The sequence below is a fragment of the Tachypleus tridentatus genome, chromosome 3 (genome assembly GCF_004210375.1).
Source record: "Tachypleus tridentatus isolate NWPU-2018 chromosome 3, ASM421037v1, whole genome shotgun sequence".
NCBI lineage: Eukaryota > Metazoa > Arthropoda > Merostomata > Xiphosura > Limulidae > Tachypleus > Tachypleus tridentatus.
In genome coordinates this window covers 33,773,637-33,797,955 of record NC_134827.1, presented here as the reverse complement: position 1 = coordinate 33,797,955, position 24,319 = coordinate 33,773,637, and the positions used below count along the sequence as shown (strand labels likewise).

Sequence of the window (24,319 nt, the reverse complement as noted above, 5' to 3'; positions counted from 1 at the left end):
CACCCACCGCCAACTCTTGGGCTACTCTTTTACCAACGAATAGTGGGATAGACCGTAACTTTATAACGCCCCCACGGCTGAAAGGGCGAGCATGTTTGTCGTGATGGGGATGCGAACCCGCGACCCTCAGATTACGAGTCGAAAGCCTTAACCCTCCTGGCCATGCCAGGCCAGTAAGGTAAGAGTGTCACGTTGTTATTATAGATATATTTTCACCTGTTCGAACTCTTTAAGAAATTAGTATCACCCCTCTTCTACTTTAATAGAAGCGTCCGGCGAATCAACCAATGACATAAAATTATGGTCAAGCGTACATCCTAAGCGACCAATGAAGTTATGGGATATTCTTACGGTTGTTACATCTCTGCCAGACTTAGTTTGATAAATACGAGGCAGGCAGCGTAATCGCTGGGAAGAGTAGGACGAGGGAAGAACCGTTGTGGTAAAAGAAAATAATATTAAAGATAAACGTATATGTTTATAAGGACCAAATCCTGAAACTTCTTCGAAGGTCGTCTTCCTAATGTTGTAAAGGTGAGTTTTCTTTTAAGCTGAAAATTATCGGACTTGACCCAAACCAGTTACAGTCCGTTACAGTATTCAAATATAATTAATAGTTCTTTGCCTATATTGGTGGTTATGTTTAACCTACGCGTTCTCTTCAGCGGATATTCGTGTTAACTCACGGGTAAGACAATTAATTTTGGGGTGTCTTGGTTACGCGTCACATTTAATATTTACAAGTGTAAATAAAAATGTACTATTTTTAACTTTTAGCCCATTCGCTAAAACAGTTACTTCTGTTAATCATTCATATATTTCAACCAAAAAATAAATTAATTGTTTTTCAAATCGCGGAGCTTCAAAGTAACAACCAAACGTTTGTGACAAACGGTTTTCGATCTTTGTTTTATATCAACACGAAGTTTGGCTGCCTGTATAACTGTTTGATGATTATCTTTACTTTTAACTATAAACTATAAGGTAAGTGCCCTAGATTACGTTTGGTACATTATAATAAAGTAAAACTTTTGAATAACAATTATACCCTGCCATTCGGAGAAATTAGTTCGTGTTTGTTATAATAAAGTTAGTTTTCTTAAGATCGGGTATTTGTGGTAAACTGGCGGTTCCTGCTAGTTCTATCCACATCAAATACGTGAATTTGATCTGCAGTGATAAAGAAAACTCTAAATAAGCAGAGTCAGGATTATCCAAATAGTGACTTTGTTGTCAGCGTTTGTGAAAAATTTAAACATGATTTGTTTGTGTTACCATTATCGTTAAAAAAAAAAAAAAAAAAGAAGAGTACTACAAGCGGTTTTCTGGTCCGTCATTTGCCAAAATTGTGGATTGAAAATCAAGTTAGGCATGTTGGACAGATTAAAAACAGGTGTACTGTTCGCGCTACTTTCGTTGGCGTTAGAAACCGAACTCTGTGGTATATACGTCGTGTATCGCCGATTTTCCGGGAGGTTTCCCAGGCACCGATTGGCGTTTTTTTTTCTTCCTTTTTTTTATCTCGTTATTTATCGTGTATTTCCGGAATAATACATGGCTAGAAAGATTCGAGGTTTTTCTGTATCGCTTTAATATACGAGTCGTTGCCCTTGTAGCAAAATAAGTTTATTTCTGTAAAAGAGGGTTCTACAAATAAACCTCGAGCTCTTGTACTTAAGGATATTTGAAACACTTTTTTTTTTAAGTTTTTCTCTCTATTTTCAATTCGTTATTTTTAGCACTTTTTATGCTGAGGTAAATGCAAACTCCACATAACAAAATTGTTTTTAGCAACGATATATTATTTCACTTGGTTTGTTTGTTTGTTTTTTTAATTTCGCGCAAAGCTACTCGAGGGTTATCTGCGCTAGCCGTCCCTAATTTAGCAGTGTAAGACTAGAGGGAAGGCACCTAGTCATCACCACCCACCGCCAACTCTTGGGCTACTCTTTTACCAACGAATAGTGGGATTGACCGTCACATTATAACGCCCCCACGGCTGAAAGAGCGAGCATGTTTTGTGCGACCGGGATTCGTACCCGCGACCCTCGGATTACGAGTCGAACGCCTTAATGCGCTTGGCCATGCCGGGCCTATTTCATATGGTGTAATATCTTTTTGTAGAATATTTTCACTGTAAAAATTATTCACAAAATTTAATTATTCAGTGTTTTTGTTGTCATTTCTCAGTTTTTTTCAGGGAATGAAATGAAAATCGTGCAATTGAAACTAGGATGTTATGTGACAGACCAGGCTTGGCCTAGTGGTCAGTATGCTCGGAATGCATTTGGAAGGATCCAGGGTTCAAGACGTGATAATATTAAACAAACTTCGTATCTTCAGTTGGGGACACGTTATAAAAGTGAGATTTGATCACATTATTTAGTTTAAAGAGTTGAACAAAACCTCGTGATGTTGATACTGCCAGTTCACGAGTCAATTCCCCAAATTTCATATTGCTGTCAACATCGATACGTCAGTCTTCTTAAGTGCTGAATGGTCAATCTGAGAAGAAAAAAATGCGTATTTAAAACAATAATGTTTTTATTTTTTTGTAGGAATTTTACGTAAAAACAAACGGGACTCTCTTTGTTGGCTGATTGAAAGAAAAAATTGAAAATAGGAGCGCGAATGAAAAAAAAAAAAACGGAGACAAAGGTGATTTTTGTTGTACCATGTTGAATAAACTGATTGAAGCTGAATATCGCTCCTTAAACATTTCTTGTAAAGATTACAAATGTCAAAAAGTACTCGCTACGGTAGGGTCTTTTCTTGCACTTGGTGAAATGATAAGGAACTGTGGCATCCAGCGGAAGAAATCCCAGTGGCTACTTAGCGAAGTGAAACGATGTAATGAATTTATATCAAACTACCAAAATATATACTCAATACAATTATATAGTAAGCCATATACAACTGTAATTTGTCATTCCAATGTATTCAAACGCATACCTGAGATTTCAGAGTCGGTAAATTCCAAGGTTGGGTATCTGCTGATATCTACATTTAACGGAAATAAATCGGACAGTATACACCTTTCTGCAGATTAATTGAAACAAGACGGAAAATTACGATTTTTTCAATTTTTTGCGTTTTACTTTTGAGAATCCAAAAATTACTCGCAAATTAATACATGATATGACCGCCTTTATTTTTCAGAAGATCATTAATCCGCTTTGGCATCGAGTCCACGAGTTGACTGCAGTCTTTACTAATTTTTGGATCGCGGTACCACACCTCAATTATGGCCTCAATTAGCATATCTTTCGTAGTACAGTTTTTTTCCACGAAGTCTTTCTTTACAAATTGCACAAAGATTTTCAATAGGATTTAAGTCCGGAGAGTTTCGAGGCCAGTACAGCACCTTTATTCGCGTTGTAGTCATAAAATTCTTCACAAGTTTCGATGTGTGGCACGGAGCCAGATCTTGCTGAAAAATGCCAGATCAATCTAGAAATCTTTTTCAATTCTGGAACGACTCTTCTCTGCAAAACTTCGATGTACTGTGGTCCTCGCATCATACCTTCTATGATATGTTAGCCTCCGACGCCATAGTAGCTGAAAAAAAACCCAAAACATCTTCTTCAAGGGATGTTTTATGAACTGATTGATGTGAGATTCTCGAAGTTTCTCGCCTGGAGATCTGCGAACATGCAGACTTCTTTGACCCTGTACGAAGAAATGAGTCTCGTCACTGAATAACACCTTCCTCCATTGTTCTTGCGTCCAGTTCTTGTATTTCAGACCCCATTGATACCGTTTTTTCTTCTTTGAGTTGGTAAGAAGTTGTTTTTTGACTGGTCTCCTTGACTTTCTAACGCAATTTCGAGTGACGTAATATTCCTCAAAATTTCGTCATATATCCCAAAAATAGCTCGACCGTACTGCAAAACACAGCTAATGACGCCGTCTGTGTGAAAAAATTACTATTAAAGGAAATCAGCGGGTCCAGCGAGCCTATATCGGCCGCCATGCTTAAAAAATGCTTTAAAATGACCATTTATTTCAATTAATTTGCACAAGGGTGTACTATAAAATATTGAGAGTTAAAGAATATATACTCCATTAAAAAGCTGCTAGTTATCTTCAAATTGTATAGCTAAATGGTTAGAGGGTGTTCAACTCGCAATCTGAAGGTCGCAGGTTCGAATCCTCGTTTCTACAAGCATGCACTTTCAGCCGAGGTGGCGTTGTAATGTTACGGTCAATCCCACCATTCGCTGGTAAAAGAATAGCTCAAGAGTTGACGGTGGGTGGTGATGACTAGCTGCCTTTTCTCTAGTCTTGCACTGATAAATTAGAGAAACTCACGCAGATATCCCTAGTGTAGCATTACGCGAAATTTGAAACAAATCAATATTGAAATGTACATCGTTTGCGTTCCTAGTTGTTAGACGGTTTTCCTTTATAGCTTTTATTATTGAAGATATGATGTTTCGAAATGACCTTAAAATATGCAACTTAACACATATTTACCAAAGTGGTGTATTAATATTTCCACGTTCAGACTTTGAGAGTAATACCTGTGGTATGAAAAATCACGTGATATAGCTCAGAAGCATTGTTCACTTAACATGAATTTGCTGATAGAAATAATCTAATTTTAGGTTAAAGCATTAATACTATGTATCTGTCTATAAATAATACAAGTAGGTGATATATAAATGCAGTTCATGAGCACATGAGAACGGATTTATGATTTCTAAACATAGTTTTACTGAAGGAAAGTACGGATTTACTCTAACTGTAAAAATTACTGGATCTGGATAAACAAAACAAATTACTGGATCTGGATAAACAAAACTTCAGTTATTAAATTAAAATGTTTCTTTCTTTTTTTCGTACAATTTGGTTAAACTTACGATTCTCGCCAAAATGTGTACCTTCGAGAATAGTACAGTGGTGGTTTGGAATAACATTAGAAGTGTGGTTAAAGAGCGATACTAATTTAAAATAAACAACCAAATACAAAAAAGAGATGATTTCAAATAGTTTCCCAAAATGGGGGCCGCCAAATATCTACCGAAAATAATGATGCTAAATCAATTTTGATTCTTTACTGAATTATAACCTGATAACAAAACTTGTGTTGAAATAATTCAATAATAAAGTATGTCGAAAGGAGATGTTAAGCGTTTATTACGGCACTGTTTATTAATCACCATGTTGAAGATACAAGTTGGTGGAGGGCTCAAAAAAGTTTACATCAAGAGAGCCTCAGACTAACAGCTTTGGAATCATTGACTTTGAATAACAATCGAAATGAAGTTAAAAGGTGATACCGATAGAAAAATTGTTATAGAATAACGTTATAGCGGGGTAATAAAGCGATAGCATTGTTGTTTGTTTTGAATTTCGAGCATAGCTACACGAGGGCTATCTGCGCTAGCCGTCCCTAATTTAGCAGTATAAGACTAGAAGGAAGGCAGCTAGTCATCACCACCCACCACCAGCTCTTGGGCTACTCTTTTACCAACGAATAGTGGGATTGATCGTAACATTATAACGCCCCATACGGCTGAAAGGGCGAGCATGTTTGGTGCGACGGGGATTCGAACCCACGACCCTCGGATTACGAGTCGAGTACCTTTACCACCTGGCCATGTCGGGCAAATCGATGGCAATAAAAATTAAATTTAAGTATTAATCTTTATTTGGTCATTTTCAGATACTTTTAGTCTGATATAACTCGGATTTAATACGTTTTGCTATACGTACGTATAATGAAATATATTATTTTAACAGATATAAAAAGTTATTTGGTTAATAGTAATTTGTTGATTATATTTTGCAGTAATATTTTACAAGTTCGGCAGGACAATGCCAGGTGGTTAGGGGTGCTCAACTCGCTATAGCTGAAGGTCGCGGGTTCGAATCCTCGTCTCACTAAATATGCTCGCACTTTCAGCCGCGGTGGCGTTATAGTGTGTGTATCAGTCCCACAATTCGTTAGTAAGAGTAGTCCATGAGTTGGCAGCGGATGGTGATGATTAACAGCCTTCGTGTTGCTTTGCATAAAATTCCAAAAACAAACCAAAATTTTACAAGTTTTATAAATATGCGTAGTAATCTGGTTTATTACCATTCTTTTCCAAATAACACAGGCTTGAGAATTTGAACTTCATAAAAGTTTTGGTTTTATTAACGGATTTTCCATAATTCAGCTACGCATATTTCGAAAATATTAATTTATTTTGCTATCGTGTAAAGACTTTTTCCTTTACAAATCGAGAAGAAAAAATACGTGGATTTTATTTCGTTCACCACAACGAAAATTTTTTATTATGTTTATGTTTGGGTTCTAGAACGATCGGTAACTTACAATTGGTCTTGAGAAATCTATAACCAGAGATTCGGAAGACTCTAGGCATACCAAAATGTAACCTGATTTCGGTGAAAATTATGACTCGGGCGCTTTTTTTTTTTTTTTTGTTATCAACATGTATAAAAATGGGTATTTTCGGATTTAGAAGTTACTGTAGAACATGTTAAAAATTTAAAGACAATAAAACAATCGCAGGTGTGTGTTATTCTTATTTCTCATTTTTAATGCACTTGTTTTTATAAAATTTAAAAAAGGAGAAGATGATAAAGATAAATAATTCATTAGATATATTATAGAACTATCAATTGAGAAATATTATACATTATTGTAATTTTCAAGTATTGTCAATATTTAAGTCTAATTTTAATTGAGTAACGAGATGGCGTTATTTCCAGGTGATTTTATGTTGTAAGTAACAGACAGTTTATGTAGGCCTACTTTGACCAAGTAATTTAATTGGATGTTTTTTGCTCGTTTTTGAAATCCTGGAGCTAACAAAACTGCCGGGTTGGATCAAGGAAACATTGAAGGTCGTAACAAGTGGGCGTGTGTTGTATACTTACACTTAACATCAACTGTGTACGTAACAATGAGTTAAGTTAGGGTTAGCTCTCAAGAAACTTCCTCTGAAAGATTAATGTTGAAACGGTTGTGTGAATTTGACTTTTTCAGCTGGAAAACGTTTTTCATTGTGAAAGATTCAAGTATGAATTCACAGCCGTAAAGACAACCGATATTTTTATATCTTTGATGTTTAAAATGTTGTATAAAACGTATATTATTATAAGTTATGTGCGTATTAGTTATTTAACAATACGGATAAATTTCAGACTTTGAGTTTATTATGAAATATCTGGCCACCGGGGAGTTCCAGTCAGTACAAAAAAGAAAAGTAAAATGGTACATTGAATTATCATGCAGGTGTGTTTCAAATAATTTTAGTTTTTTTTATTTATTTCTTGGAACAAGGCCAATTTGTTGATTGTCAGAAGTACACCACCCGTAGTGCAAAGCCATACTTAGATAAGCTGTGAACTGTCTTTAAGGGCTAGCATTGATTGGTACGTACGTAGTCTGAGGTTAATAAATACTAGGCCGAAAATATACGTGATGTGCACCTAAATAAGAAGCGAGTTATCGCTAAAAAAAAAGTTTCTTTTAGTCATCAGTGTATAGTTGTAAAATAAAAAAAAGGTAAAACGGACATTGTGTTCGTATAGACAGCAACCTAAAACTTAATATCAACTATATCATAACGACATCATCAGATTTCGGAGATATACTGTCAATTAACACTTGGGACTGGCATGGCCGGGTGGTTAAGACACTCAACTCGTAATTTGAGGCTCGCGGGTTCGAATCCCCGTCGCACCAAACATATTCGCCCTTTCAGCCGTGGGGGCGTTATATTGTGACGGTCAATCCCACTATTCGTTGGTAAAATAGTAACCCAAGAGTTGGCGGTGGGTGGTGATGACTAGCTGGCTTCCCTCTAGTCTTACACTGCAAAATTAGGGACAGCTAGCGCAGATAGCCCTCGAGTAGCTTTACGCGAAATTCAAAGCAAACCAAACCAATTAACACTTTCAAAACTGCAAAGCACGTGCTTTCACCAAAATTCGATAGATACTTACGCGTCCTATCTCGACATTAGAGAAAACGTAGATTAGTAAATAGTGTCTCAATAGCATTAAATTATATTATAGAAAATGAGAAGTAATAGTTTCCCTTGTTGAAGAAAGCACGAGTTAAAAAACGGTATTTTTAAAAACAATGTTAACAACAAAAGTAACTCAAAAACATCTATTAGGGAGAGTAAAGTCAATCTTTTGTTTAAAATGAAGAATATATTTGTAGTAAACGAAGGATTATAAGTATTGTCAGGAAAATACGTTAGAGACAGCAAGTCTTATGGTTGTTTAGGTGCTCTTTGTTACTGTGAAAAAGAATTAATAGCAATTCGATTTTTTTTTAAGATTCACTTTATGAATACCGGTTGGAACGTAGGAGTGGCGTCACACAAACAGAGAATTATGATCAGCGCCCTCGTAAAGATTAATGAGTTCTTTTAATGTTACTGACCATGTCGGAAAATAAGCGTGTGTGGGCCCTACACAGTATTGTATACTTTGGGTGTTATTTTAGTACACACACACACACACACACACACACACAGTGTCCAGGAGTCGCTGCTACTAACACATTACGTGTATGCCTGGTTTCAGTGTGTAAAACGAGGACAAATCCAGTATAAAAAAACCTTCAGTTTAACCTCAGTAAATCGTGCAGATATTTGTTATGCAACATTAACAGTACCTTAGTTACGCTGTACCATTACTACCAGAACGTATATATATATAAAATAGCAAAACGTCTGTGTATCTGTCACGTTTTGTATCTCATGAACAGTTAATCACAGAAAAAAAAATATCAGAATTAGTGGAAAACTTTTCAACTACTAATATTTCACATAGTTATGAACATCAATCCTTCAGTCTCTTTCCGCGCCGAGTTGTTATTAATATGAGTGAAAACTTATTAAGAACAGAAATGTTTTTCTTTGTGAGGGTATTTCACGAAAAAAAAAATCTCGAAGAGAGGAACGGGATTTTATTGTACCAAGTTGAATAAACTGATTAGAATTGAATTTCCTTTATGAAATTTGGTATAGAAATTACAATTTTCAAAAAGCGCTCGCTTCTGTAGGGGTTTTTTTTCTTGCACTCAGTATAAACGACAGGGAACGGCGGCATCCAGCCGAAAAAATTTCAGTGGCTACCAGCGAACCTGAAAGATTTGTTGTGTTGGATGCACCCATTGCTTCAAAAAACAAAACATTTTTGCAAACAATACATTAGTCAGTCAATCTTTGTTTAAAAAAGATTGCAAAGTAATTTTACTTATTAACTCGTGGAATGACAAAAGACGGCTGTAGAAAGCTCGCAAGACAATCGTATTGTACTTACGCTCTGACACAAAAGACTGGTTTGACTGCACGTCTTATTCTTTCCTATTTTTGTCCCCCGCTGGTACAGCGGTAAGTCTACGAATTTACAACACTAAAATCAGGGGTTCGATTCTCCTCGGTGAACTCAACATATAGCCTTATGTGGCTTTGCTATAAGAAAACACACACCCACACATTTCTGTTTGGGGCCGGGCATGGCCAGGTGGTGAAGGTACTCGGCTCGTAATTTGAGGGTTGCAGGTTCGAATCCTCGTTACGCCAAATGCTCACCCTCTCAGCCGTGGGGGCGTTATAATGTGACGGTGAATCCCACTATTCGTTAATAAAAGAGTAGCCCAGGAGTTGGCGCTGGGTGGTGATGACTAGCTGTCTTCCTTCTAGTCTTACACTGCTAAAGTAGGTACGGCTAGCGCAATTAATCCTTGTGTAGCTTTTCGCGAAATTTCAAACAAAAAAAACATTCCTATTTTTAGGAGAATTATAGTTTACGTGTTAGGTTATAAAACAGGATAATATAATAGATATATTTTAAATATAAGATTACTTTTAAAGTGGCGATTAAACGGAGTTCTGTTGATATCAAAGCTCTCTGTTAAACAACTGCGACAGTTTAAAGATTAATTGCTTCAATCAAACACACGCCGGAACCTTATAAGGATTCTTCTTACTTCTAAAAGTGTGTAGTTTCTTTCCTTTTTAATTATCCGAAACGACTAACACTGAACTGTCTGAAATAACTAAGACGACTGCTAGACGTGGTGGCCACGTGCTAGATTGAGCACGTTCGGACTTGAGTAACTTCAGCTTACTTACAGCTATACCTGTAGAACAGGCAATATTTGTTTCTCATGACGCGAATTTCCGGGAGTGAAAAATGTACAATAGTTTATACGTTGACACGTTTATACGAATGATAAATCGTGGGTTATTCGTGAAACAAAATAAATGGTTAGTGACTTGATTTATATTTACAAAAAAAAAAAAAAAAAAAATGAGTATAGTTTTTTGTAGAAAAGGAAGATTTAGCCCAGACTTAAACGTTTGGCGCCAGTTTTAAGCAGAAAGAGAACCATCATGTACACGATGGTGTCAAGTTAACTCCTTACACGTGCGGAGTTGAATTTTTTCGTTGGTGTTGCTAAGTGACTAGTAACTGACTTTAAATATTGTGGACGACCCAACATGGCCTGGTGGTTAAGGCACTCATCTCGTAATCTGAAGGTCACAGGATCGAATACCCGTCACGCCATATATGCTCGCTCTTTCAGCGGTGAGGGCGTTATACTGTGACGATCAATCCCATTATTCGTTGGTAAAAGTGTAGCCCAAGAGTTGGCGGTGGGTGATGATGACTAGCTGCCTTCCTTCTAGTTTTACACCGCTAAATTAAGGACGGCTAGCGCAGATAGTCCTCGTGTAGGTTTGAGCGAAATTCAAAACCAACTGATATACGAGTGGGAACAAGCACTGCGGCTGAGGTGTACACAACCGATAAGAATATTTGTACATCTTCACTTATTTATTAAGCGCGTAAGGCGTGCGACTCGTAATCCGAGGGTCGCGGGTTCGCGCCCGCGTCGCGCTAAACATGCTCGCCCTCCCAGCCGTGGGGGCGTATAATGTGACGGTCAATCCCACTATTCGTTGGTAAAAGAGTAGCCCAAGAGTTGGCGGTGGGTGGTGATGACTAGCTGCCTTCCCTCTAGTCTTACACTGCTAAATTAGGGACAGGTAGCGCAGATAGCCCTCGAGTAGCTTTGTGCGAAATTCCAAAACAAACAAACCAACTTATTTATTACTGATTTTTACATGTATACTTATGTGTAGAACAAAGTGTGTAAGAAAACGATGTCTGTTTGTGGCAAGTGTTTATTAAAATGTGCTTTATCCCTCTTGTTGTAGTCAGAATTTAGGTACATCTGTTACATTTCGGGTCTTATTGACCCAGTGAAAATTAAAACAAACTGAAATAGCCTTGAATAGATTAAATATTTCTTTGTATATCTCTTGTGTTGGTGTATTATAAATTTAACGTAGACTCTTATTACTACAAAGTAAAAGAAATATTTAATTATATCGACACTATAGAAATCAGTGTCTGATCCAATACACCCAAAATGTGTTGTAATGTTGTTCTTGCTTTGCGCATTCCTTTAAACTATCTAGTAAAAAATATAACGTACTTTGCTTTAGGGGTAAAAATAATTCTATTTCCTTCTTAACGCTTCTTTATAGACTTAAACCTAGTAATTTGTAGTAGGCCCACGTTTACAAACGACGTTAAAATCACCCAAGAACACCAAGGCTATCGTACAATTAATCCACTTGTACAAAGTAGCCTTGTTAGTTTTTTCAATTTAACTTGTATAACTTTGCTCCACAGAACGAAGTATTTATAATCGACGTTTTAACTTGTAGTCTAGAACAAAATTCCTCTTGTTAGCAAACAAAGTACGACATTTAGTATAGCTTAAAATTCCTTTAGCAATATTATCAGGATACATTAACGCAGTGTTTCCAAGCTGTGGGGCGCACCCTCCTGGGGTAGATGGTGGGAGAACCCAAATATAAGTTAAAATAAATTAAAAATTAAGAACTGGTGAAGCAAAAGTTGATTGTTGTTGTTACTTGCGTAAATTACGTTGATAAGAATGGGGTGCAACGGAAACTTTGAGTTATGTACGCCGCTATTTTAAGTTTGGAAAACATGTATTAACATATTACCGAGGCTTGGCATGGCTAGGTGGTTAAGGCACTCGACTCGTAATCTGAGGGTCGCGGTTTCGAATCCCCGTTACACCAAACATACTCGCCCTTTTAGCCGTGGGGGCGTTATAATGTTACGGTCAATCCTACTGTACGTTTTATAAGAGTTGGTGGTGGGTGGTGATGACTGGCTGCCCTTCTCTGTTGTCTTACACTGCAAAATTAAGGACGGCTAGCGCAGATAGCCCTCATGTAGCTTTGCGCGAAATTCAAATTAAAAAAAAAATATATTACAGATGGCTTACCTTGTGCAGGAATTGAGGTGTAAATATTGTTTACAAGCTGTTCTTTGTATCCCAGTCGGGTTGAAGAGTTCTGTATTGAGTTAAATGCGTCGTCGACAATGGATATGGCAAATACGTAGCGTGGTTGAACTATTATTATCTACTCTTCTAATTCTTGAATATCTTCAAAACACTGGATAAAGAATGTAGTATTAAAATATAATAGGCTTAACATAATGCCTTGTGATAAATGTAGTTGATTATAATCATGCCTTGCTAGCGTGTAAAAGGCCTACACACCATAGCTTTGTTGTATTAAATGAGATATATAAAATATTGTTCTGACCAATATGTTCAATTTCGGCCTGTCCTGTGAAAGTGGGTTTTCTCGGGGCACTCCCGGTTCCCCCCACAGCAAAAACTTAGGCTTTGGATTTTTAGATCCCAGCCCAGGCAACTTTATTGCCAGACCCTGAGTCGGGTCATTTGAATTGAATTCATGTTCATATTTGCTTGACTTCTTCCTTTCGGGAAGGGACCTGGCCATTCTCTCCGTTGCTGCCTTTGCCTCCGTCCAAGATAACATTTAGTGACATCCTCCACAAAAAAAAAAAAAAAGAGACAAAAATTATTTAATAAATAAATAATAAAACTAAACCTAATAACAATTCACGAAAGGGGACGAAGAGGAACCACAACGTTCCTGAACACCCCAGTTGGAGAGAGAACTCTTCTGATTTCTCTCTCTAAACTAAACCCCTGCCACGTTAGTTTGCGTTTAATATGTTCAATGTATCCTAACCAGCGTGAAGAATTGCAGATTGAGCGAAACGCCTTTTTCGATAATAAATATGACGAATATAAAGGAGTTGAAATATTATTATACATTATTATAATTGTTAAGTCCCTAACGGCGTAGATTAAGAATGTAGTGCTAAAATATATAATAGGCCTAACATAATGTCTTATGACAAAAACAAAAGGGCCTAACATAATGTTTTATGACAAATATAATTAATCCTGATGAAGGAATTGTTTTCCACAACTCCATAACATTTTATTTAAACCATGTGGTTATCTGGTGTATTACATTATCCTTATGCGTACAGCGCTATTACAATAGAGTGAAATGCAGGAGTTTCATTTTATATATCTTTCGACGGGTTTTTCATGTTGATCATTCGTATTGTACTATTAGTGGAAAATACAAACGCGATTTTCTTCAGGCTGGCTGTGTAGCAATTTTTAACGTTCATATTTTTTGTTCATAACTATCAAATAACCGTATGACTAGTTTTAAATATACTCTTAGTGATGTAATTACAATTGTAACGTTGACTCTTGTAGTTGATAATGTTAAATAGACATCCACTGCTTAAGTAAACCAAGGTTATATTGTTAGGGTTAGAATAATGATTTTAAATCAAACAAGCAGCTTATCCTAATGTATTTAGTCATTTATTCTAGAAGAACAGTAGGTTTCAGTTCAGGATCTTTTGTTTTTTTCATGCGCAAGTCTACACATACACGCAATGGGCTGTCTTTCCTCTGTTCACCACAAGTATTTAAATATAGTTTTTAACGAATAAGCCACAGACAAGCAGGGGTGGGGGAGAGTTGACACAGAGTCCATTGAACGGATTCGTCGTGGTCCAAAGTAATTCCAAACTCCTTCTAGAAATGTCGTTAGAATCCGTACTGAACTACAGGTGTGAAGTTTGGATGGTCAAATATATTAGTTAACACTCTAATCTTTCTTCTTATTCCGGGTTAACCAAAGAAATGTGGTTAAATTCTGCTAGCCTTGAGGATAAGCATGGAGGTGGATTCCGAATTTGGGTTAAGTCAGAAACGACTCCAGTTAAAACATTAACTTGAGGGTTTTACTTAATGAAGTAAATCTGAGTTAAATAATACTGTACTACTAATCCTTACCAGAATTCTCATTTGTGAACGACTCGTATGAAACTTGTAACGTAACACTTCATTTGTCGTGATCTGGTTCACGCTGTAACAGTTGCTCGTGCCAGTTAATAGCATAAACAGCTTCCCAACCACTACTGTTATTTTCGTATCCCAGATATCCTAATGAGCTCTGGTATTGAACAAAAGGACACGTGACAAATAGTGTTTGTTATATTGCTGCATGTTCCTCTTTATTTTCATTCATAAATTATGAGTCCATAACAGCGGTCAACTTGCGGAATAGTTTGTTTTCAGGGCAGGTGGGTGGCCAGGATATAAAATTTGAGGGTGCAAACTAAACTGTTGGAGAGCAGTACTGCTTCAATGAAATACTCACAGTATGTAACCTACTGTAATTTCATTTCTGTACTATTTCATTTGGTTAGTTTCGGTTTGAGGAGCTACGTGACTGCTTCGGATCCAGGAGCTGAAACAATTACTGAAATAAAAAAAAACTTTTAATGTTTCATTTCTATTCATGAAAACAGTTTGGAAAAAATTCGGTAATTTGTTGTAAAAAAAAATGTGGTCTTACTTTGATTAAACTAAGATGCTTACTTTGTGAAAACTTTTAAATACAAGACTTGCATGTGGTAACCAAATCAAGTCGACCACCAAAATGTTTTTCTAATTTGTCTAAACATTCAACAAGTTTTTTGAACAATGTTTCAGTTGTGGACAATTGCTCTAAGTGTTTCTTTACATGAACTAAATCATTGCTCTAAGTGTTTCCTTACATGAACTAAATCATTGCTCTAAGTGTTTCTTTACATGAACTAAATCATTGCTCTAAGTGTTTCTTTACATGAACTAAATCATTGCTCTAAGTGTTTCTTTACATGAACTAAATCATTGCTCTAAGTGTTTCCTTACATGAACTAAATCATTGCTCTAAGTGTTTCTTTACATGAACTAAATCATTGCTCTAAGTGTTTCTTTACATGAACTAAATCATTGCTCTAAGTGTTTCTTTACATGAACTAAATCATTGCTCTAAGTGTTTCTTTACATGAACTAAATCATTGCTCTAAGTGTTTCTTTACATGAACTAAATCATTGCTCTAAGTGTTTCTTTACATGAACTAAATCATTGCTCTAAGTGTTTCTTTACATGAACTAAATCATTGCTCTAAGTGTTTCTTTACATGAACTAAATCATTGCTCTAAGTGTTTCTTTACATGAACTAAATCATTGCTCTAAGTGTTTCTTTACATGAACTAAATCATTGCTCTAAGTGTTTCTTTACATGAACTAAATCATCGCATTTTTTATTTGTGTTCGAACAAAACTTTTTTTTCCGTATAAATGTTTTTTTTTTGTATTTTTCAATTTTTTAAAAAATATTTAGTCTCTTGTATTCGACTGAAAAATCTTTGACAATTGTTTTATTATTAAGATGTTTCTTAATAATGACACGTCTGTTTTATTTGTAACAAAGTGCTGAATTTTTTCAACAAAAGTGTAATTTCTTATTTTGAAAAATAAACTATAAACACCAAATTACCTACTTAATTAGGTTCTTACTTGGAAACAGACACTCTTTTGAAATGATTTTCTTGACATAATTAGTTTCATTTAATTGTCTGCCCCCCCCCCCTAAAGAAAAACAACCAACAAACAAAAGAACTTGATGATACAATGTCCGTATCCCAACTGCTTCAGGATGGTAGAAACTGCAATATTCTTTACGCACCTCTGGAATAGGGTGAAAATAGTGGGATAGCCTAAATGGATCCGACTGAGTTCTTGAGAATTATTAAAGGAAAACAATTTAACAAACATGGAAAATAAACTAAAGATTCCTGTGAAGTGGAACACGTAATATGTTGGTTAAGCAATAGGGGAGTGTAATACGTTGAGGTGATTTTTAAATTAAAGAGAAACTTGTAAGGACGTTTGGCAAAATGTAATGTAGAAAAACATAACTACGGTATATTTTAAGGTCATGGTAAAGTGTATAACTACTTTTTTGAAAACTATCGTTACACTGTTTGTTGTTAAACTTTAAACGGCATATTACATAATATGAAATAAAATTATATTTGCAATTAATACATTAATTTCAATATTAATATAAATATTTTATTATTATCAAAATGATGTAAGGTTTGTCATCGATTTATTGTATGCGTACGCAGTCGACCAGTTTCAGGCCATAAATGTTAGGGCCCGGCATGGCCAGGTGGATAAGACACTCGACTTGTAATCTGAGGATCGCGGTTTTGAATCCCCGTCATACCAAACATGCTCTTCCTTTCAGCCGTGGGAACGTTATAATGTGACCGTCACTCCCACTATTTTTTTTGTAAGAGTAGCCCAAGAGTTGGCGGTTGGTAGTAATGATAGCTACCTTTCCTCTAGTCTTGCACTGCTAAACTAGGGATGGCTAGCGCAGAAAAGCCCACGTGTAGCTTTGCGCGAATTTCAAAACAAACCAAACCATAAATGTTAGAATACATTAATAATAACACCGGTATTTTGTGTTCAACATGAATATCGTCTGTAAGTTGTCTTTTGCATCTATACATGTATTTGGTGTATTACATTTTGTTTCGTTTAAATTATTTACGTATTCAGTACAGTTTTTTTTTTCTTTTTCAATATCCTGTTTGAGCTAGCCATGTATTTTTTGTAGATTTTTTGACGAGCTGAGGTGCCCGTTTTTGTCCGAGTTATGAACGTGAGAAAATATGTGGGTGGATGTCATAATAAATAACATAAAAATCCTACCTTTTAAGACACTTTATTTATAACATAATATATTATTACAGTACACATTATTATCTCACCATAAGTTTTTATAAGCTTTAAGACTATATGTATGTACTTAAAACATGACATATTTTTCTCTAATGGTCACAGTGGCGAAGAGGCAGCAGCTCCAGTGGTGGAAATCGGTTGCTTTCTTTTACCCGCTTTGAACACCCAAATGTTAATGTCCTCTCACACTGTTTTAGGTGATTAATTATTTGAGGCTCATTGGCCGCAGAAGTATTTTTACGGACCGAAGTTGAAAGGTTACGAGTGCGAGTAAAAAGTTGAATAACAGTTTCTTGAGTAATATCATATCAACTGTTGGAGTAAAAAGCTGGGGCTGGATATGTGTATTATTGCAATAATGGCGGCCATTCTTTTGATGACATTCCTTCGTATAGAGTGCCAGTACACTTTTTCGGGTACATAAGACGTGTGTACTTCGTGTTCAGAACATTTTAAAATTTTGTAAGACGTGGCGCCATCTGTGCCTATAATTAGAGGTGATTTTGATCAAAGATAGTAAATGCTCAATAACAGCAATAATGGAAGTGTAAGAGTTGTGAACCCCCTCGCCCCCCTTGTTTTACATTATCATCCCACAAAGTTTAGTTGAAGTTGGACCAGCGACCTGGAAGTAGTTAGATAACAGACAGACAGACAAATAGATAAACATAGATTTTTCTGTCTTATATATACTTATTGAACAACATTGTGTTTAATCACTTTCTTTTGTAGTAGTGTTTCTAGTATGAAAGAAGTGATGAAAAGCTGATGTATATAACTTATCGAGGTTTTAGTTAGAATTTTAAACATAGTTGGAATAGGGCAAGGTCCTTGAGAGGTTTGATTTTTAAACATAGTTGGAATAGGGCAAGGTCCTTGAGAGGTTTGATTTTTAAACATAGTTGGAATAGGGCAAGGTCCTTGAGAGGTTTGATTTTTAAACATAGTTGGAATAGGGCAAGGTCCTTGAGAGGTTTGATTTTAAACATAGTTGGAATAGGCAACTTGAGAGGTTTGATTTTAAATATAGTTGGAATAGGGCAAGGTCCTTGAGAGGTTTGATTTTTAAACATAGTTGGAATAGGGCAAGGTCCTTGAGAGGTTTGATTTTTAAACATAGTTGGAATAGGGCAAGGTCCTTGAGAGGTTTGATTTTTAAACATAGTTGGAATAGGGCAAGGTCCTTGAGAGGTTTGATTATTTCAAGACCTCTCTCATCAGATCTCGATGTAGAGGCTGCTACTTCGATAGAGTAATATGTAATACACTCTACAATTTAAGAACCGAGCATCTAAATTATAACTTCTTATAACCTAAAAACGAAAGGCGGAAGGCTTCAGAAACGACGTCCTCTATACCTGAGCTGCATTAGTCGAGTGCATAGTTACCAAAAGTTCCAGAAGTTTTCCTAATAATAATAATAATCAGTTGACACACCTTTCAAAATGAACTGGTTATGAATATTTTGACCTAAGTTATCTTTTAAAGAATTTCAGTACTTATCGTGAGCTTAAATTATATTTGCAAACATATAAAAGTTGTTCTTCTAACAGGAAGTGTTGAATGTGGCATTCCAACCATTGAAAATACAAAAATAAAATAAAATTGATCAGGACAGATAACAAGAATAATTGGCAAGTTTCCCAGATGGCGCTGTGTGAGAAGGATAGGATATTTCACTGACATTTGTGAATGTAGTACCCGGATAAGCTATTTAAATACCTGTACATGGACGCCCCCAGGAAGGAGTAAGAAGACGTATTTCACAAAATATTACCCTTGCTGTGATGTAAACATGTCAGATTTATAGTTCGCCACTAGAGAAGAAGCGTCCATCTTTCGAAACGCTTTTTATCATTTTGTATCACAGTTAAATATTTTTAGCACGTTTTATTACAACCGTACATTTTTGGTTGCGTTTAAGCACACGTAACACATTCTTTGTAAAAGTTGCTCTCGTATCCACGTTTTGTACCCACCTCCCCACGTACTTAGGTTAAAGAGTAGCAGTAAAAGATACGCCTCTCCACTGAATATGTCATCTTCACTTTATGTCAACCGTACTGTCAAGATTAGGTTGAAGAAGCCAGTGACGTGAACCTCTCAGACCACCAAATTGTGAGGGTAGCGATTCAAGTACGAACGTTAAAAATGTGGGAGGTTGGAGGGTGAACATTAAGAAAATTAAATCTTTCACATGCAGTTATTTCTGACACGTGCGTTCAGAGCCACTAGTTATTAGATGAACATAAGCAAGAGTTATGTTCGTAGTCAGTCACCCAGTTTAAAATAACTTTGAAAACGATCGCTTTTCGTAGGCTTCCCAGATACTCGGCGGGAAATATTTATCAACCATTTCACGTAGTTTCGTTTAAATGGAGTGAACCTTTAAAGAATTGTTGGAGATAATTCTCATCTACTTCTCAATGGGGCTGAAACCCCACATTTCTCCTGTTGTACCTCACGATGAGTGGAGACTAGTTCAACCCAAGGCCGTTACAAAGTTGGTTCGTATGAATGAAACCCCCATAACTCAGTTTGGCGTGACACGTGCCGCATTGCGCGAGAGATTTATCTATCCTAGCTTGTTCCTTTCATTGTTTTCAAACCGACGTCCAATATTTATGACGTTTTAGTGATGTTACCACACACAACGGCTTTACGTGTGTGGCGATACACTCGTAGTTTCGTGGTAATATTAACATTTATTTTCTGTTGCGATTTTCTACACTTAACTTTGGGTAAACTGAAGTTTTTAAGATTACAACTGTCGTTTTTAGTGTCGGAATATATTGAGTTCGTTAACGAGATTGGACCTCGTGCAAAACTTTGTTTTAGCTATTATGCTTGTTGAAATATTGACCGCACGTAGGCCCGGCATGGCCAAGCGTGTTAAGGCGTGCGACTAGTAATCTGAGGGTCGCGAGTTCGCATCCCCATCGCGCCAAACATGCTCGCCCTTTCAGCCGTGGGGGCGTTATAATGTGACGGTCAATCCCGTTATTCGTTAGTAAAAGAGTAGCCCAAGAGTTGGCGGAGGGTGGTGATGACTAGCTGCTTTCCCTCTAGTCTTACACTGCTAAATTAGGGACGACTAGCACAGATAGCCCTGGAGTAGCTTTGTGCGAAATTCAAAAAAACAAACAAACAAACAATTGACCGCACGTACATAGAACTTGAATCCGAGAGGCTTATTGGCAGTGCCTAGAATTCTCGACTTTGCTAAAAATCAGGTGTGATTGGGAACTGATCAATCATCCGATTTTCTTTTTCCTTTTCATTAGAGACGTTTTGTGGGCACGTGCGTTTCTATTGTACTTTTCTAGTATACATATAAACGTAACCAAGGTTTGACCCCATTCTTCCCTTTAATCATGAACATAAAACCTGTTTCCAGATATACTAGGAAAAGTGATGTTTAGATAGCTAAATAATTATACTTAATCTGAACTTATTTAAAACGGTAAAAAAGACACGTTTTTATTTTTGTTATTTGCTCAATATTCATTATAATACACTGTGAGTACAATTTAATTCAATGTTTCGGTTTAAGCGTCGGAAGATGGCAGGGCATTCATTATAACTTCTAAAAACTGAAGAGAGTAACGTTACCTGCGCTGAACCAGTAGACGTACAGTTGATTTTAAAAGAAATCATGGCCCGGCATGGCCAAGCATGTTAAGGCGTTCGACTGGTAAACCGAGTGTCTCGGGTTCGAATCCCGGTCGCACCAAACATGCTCGCCCTTTCAGCCGTGGGGACGTTATAATGTGACGGTCAATCCCATTATTCATTGGTAAAAGAGTAGCCCAAGAGTTGGCGGTGGGTGGTGATGACTAGCTGCCTTCCCTCTAGTCTTACACTGCTAAATTAGGGACGACTAGCGCAGATAGTCTTCGAGTAGCTTTGTGCGAAATTCAAAACAAACAAACAAAAGATATCAGTTTGAATAGTGTTAAAAAATACACAATACTTAAAAAAACTCTTACCTTCAACATTTTCTGTTACTTCATTTGTTTACGTTAGGGGTAAGAATGTGTATATAGTTAGTATAGACAATTCGACGTGTCATTCATTATTTTGCACGTTTAGTAATGCAGGGTTTGTATGTTTAAACTAGATATGTCTTGACGGCTAAATTGTATTGTGTAACGAAACGTAACGTGTGAAATAATCTGATCTGTAAGTGGTATTTCGAAGATCGGTTTTTGAATTTTGTTATAACGGGGTGAACGAACGGAGTTTCTTTACCGCTTGATTTGAATTCGAGTTTGTTTAACGTCTATGCTTTACATTGTTCTAGCGTTGGTCCTTTTAAAGCAAGTTCAAAAATACTTCAAAAAGTATAAATTTCATTTTCGCAATGTTCTCTTTAGGTGCGATCTAAGGAAATAACCGAGGGCTTTTTTTTTTTAATTTCGCGCATAGCTACACGAGGGCTATCTGCGCTAGCCGCCCCTAAATTTGTAGTGTAAGACTAGAGGGAAGGTAGTTAGTCATCACCACCCACCGCCAGCTCTTTAACTACTCTTCTACCAACAAATAGTGGGATTGACCGTCACACTATAACATCCACACAACTGAAAGGGCTAGCATGTTTGGTGCGACGGGGATTCGAACCCGTGAACCTAAGATTACGAGTCGAACGCCTTAACCCACCTGGCCATGCCGGGCCATAACCGACGGACAATAACCTTTCTGGTTCTAATCGATGTTAATAACTGATTTGTTGTTTTAGAAAGAGGGAGAGAAAGGAACAAAATAAATCGACGTTTCGTAAATTTTCCAAGTAAATGATATGTACAGGGTGGCCCGTAAGTTCCTACCCATCCATATGTTATTATGTTATATTCAATTACGCATGTATTATAAATTTGTTTCTTTCCGATGGCCGATGTAAGCCCATTTACACTTGAAAAGCGTATTGTGACAAGTACGTGGGTACATGAGCGCAAGAATACTGGCGACACCACACAGATACACTGGATACATAAGATATATAGATGGGTAGGGACTTAGGGGCCACCCTGTATATAAAATATTTAAACATCTCTAGGCTAAGATAATCATGGATACTGACGCACGTGACACGGATGATTGAGGTTATTGGCTTATGAGAAAAGAAAGCAAGAAAATCTTTTGCGCATCCTCAGTTGCATATAAATCATCCTTAAAGAAACAAAAACTGTCGCCACGACGCGTAAGCTTCAAGTTACAGGATGCGTGTGGAAAATCTGTAAAGTCACGTAATACTGGGTACAAGTTCCATGTTTTATTATTTACCACCTATTATGCACGAGCGGTTTAGTTCCCTTCTTATAAACATCAGTTGTTAATAGTTAACTCCGTTTGTATCGCGTGCTACGTCTGTATTTTAGTTAAACGTAGAGTAAGTTGAAGGAACGTAGGCGAGTTATTTCAGAGAGTGAAAACTGCCTTTTTAAAGAAACCGAATGCGTGGCGAAGCAAAATTGAGAGGCACACGTCCCTCATCGGAAAATAAACATTTATCATTGAATATGGTGCATTTCTGTAGGATCTGAGGCTGTTTTTATTGCTTTGAAAGACGTTGTGTGTCATAGGCCTTGTTTTCATTTTTCTTTTTTTTACAGATAATTTTGTTTCTGATTTAAGTACAAATTTGTTATCTGTTCTTTTCCCATCACCGAGGGTATCGAAACCCGGTTTCTACCATTGTAAGTCTGCAGACACACCGCTTTACCACTGGGGAGGGGGGTGACTTAGCAAAGCAGTCACCTTCTTCCACCTCTCTGCAGGCGGTAAAGGGTGATTATAAATGTGGGATGTTGTGGACCTCAACACCCACAATTACCTTTTGTAACTTATTTTATTTAAAGTCCTCATGTGTTAGACTAGCGAACGGAAGTTAGTAGTGGTAGACAGTATGCACACGCTGCATTATGTGTCCTATTTCCGCAGTCACTTCCAAAACCCAGGGCACATCTTATCTCCCCCACATTATAACCCGTGCTCTGGTGATCTTTTTCATGTAACGTTTTAGTTTTTAAGGCTTGTTTCCCATAGTTGATATATAATTACAATTTGAAGGGGAGGTTACATCTATCAACCCTCCTATATAGGCGCATATGGTATGCATAGACAACTGTAAGAATGCCCTCAAAACCATATTATAAAAAAAACACACTAAAATTTATGCTTTTACATTTACCGTTAAATGTACGTAAGCAATTTTTTTGGACTGTTTCACTTCATCATGCAGAAGGGGGGAGAAGGTATCATCGTACACTACTTGCTAGAACTTGATAGCCATTCTCAATGGATGTGGGCCGTGGTAGCTGTCTGAATTACCAGCTGTATCATAATTGTTGTTGTGGTAACTGGTCCACATTTAAATAGCGTGGTGTATGTGCGAGGGTAAGAATGATATGACGGCCCGGCATAGTCAGGGGGTTAAGGCGCTAGACTCGCAATATGAGGGTCTCGGGTTCTCATCACGGTCGCGCCAAACATGCTCGCCCTTTCAGCCGTCGGGGCGTTATAATGTAACAGTCAATCCCACTATTCGTTGGTAAAAGAGTAGCCCAAGAGTTGGCGGTGGGTGATGATGACTAGCTGCCTTCCTTCTAGTCCAGGGATCACCAAACTTTTTTCACAGGGGGCCACATTACTTGGGGAATGAGAAGCGAGGGCCACATGATCATTATGTTCAATACCCATAAACTAGAACGAAAGCTCTCTGTAAAATACTTAACACTAAGTTTGGATGCCACATTAGCCACGTGGGAGCAGCATGCAATACACACATATAATAAAAAAACAAACAGAAATACAACCAACATTTTTATTTACCAAAAGGTTATCAAAGAAGGTGACATTAGCAAAAACAATTGTCACATCGCACATAGTGAGCACATATCTGAATTTCACTAAACCGCAAAAAAGTTAGTGAGATTTATGAAACTCGCGTTTGGCTTTCAAAATATCTTCAATGTTCGGTTTTGAATTGCTGCATCCAATCATTAGAATTGCTTTCAAATGTTTATTAGTCAACCTTGATCGATGTACTGACTTCACATACTTCATTTTTGAAAATGCTTGTTCACAGACATAAGTTGTTCCAAACACTGATGCCATACCAGATGTGAACTGCTTCAGCTTTGGAAAATCATCTTCAGGTATGCAGCTGTAAAATTCAATAAGTTGCTCCTCTCTGTGTTTTGCTTTCAACAAGTCATTTCCTTGCAAATCGATGACCTCCAGCTGAAGTTCCACTGGCATGTCATCAAATGACACAATCAAAAGGATTCTAAAAAAGGAGAATGTCACTT

The 24,319-nt window shown here is 36.9% G+C and overlaps 1 protein-coding gene across 3 annotated transcripts in view; it reads left to right on the top strand.

Moving 5' to 3' along the window:
- Positions 1–359: 359 nt before the first annotated feature.
- Positions 360–24,319, top strand: part of LOC143246660 (extracellular sulfatase Sulf-1-like) — an 82,703-nt gene continuing 58,743 nt past the window's right edge. For all 3 annotated transcript variants that reach the window (XR_013026090.1, XM_076493722.1, XM_076493721.1), the window contains exon 1: positions 360–534. The gene's annotated coding sequence lies outside the window, so the exon portion shown is untranslated. The remainder of the gene's footprint in view (positions 535–24,319) is intronic.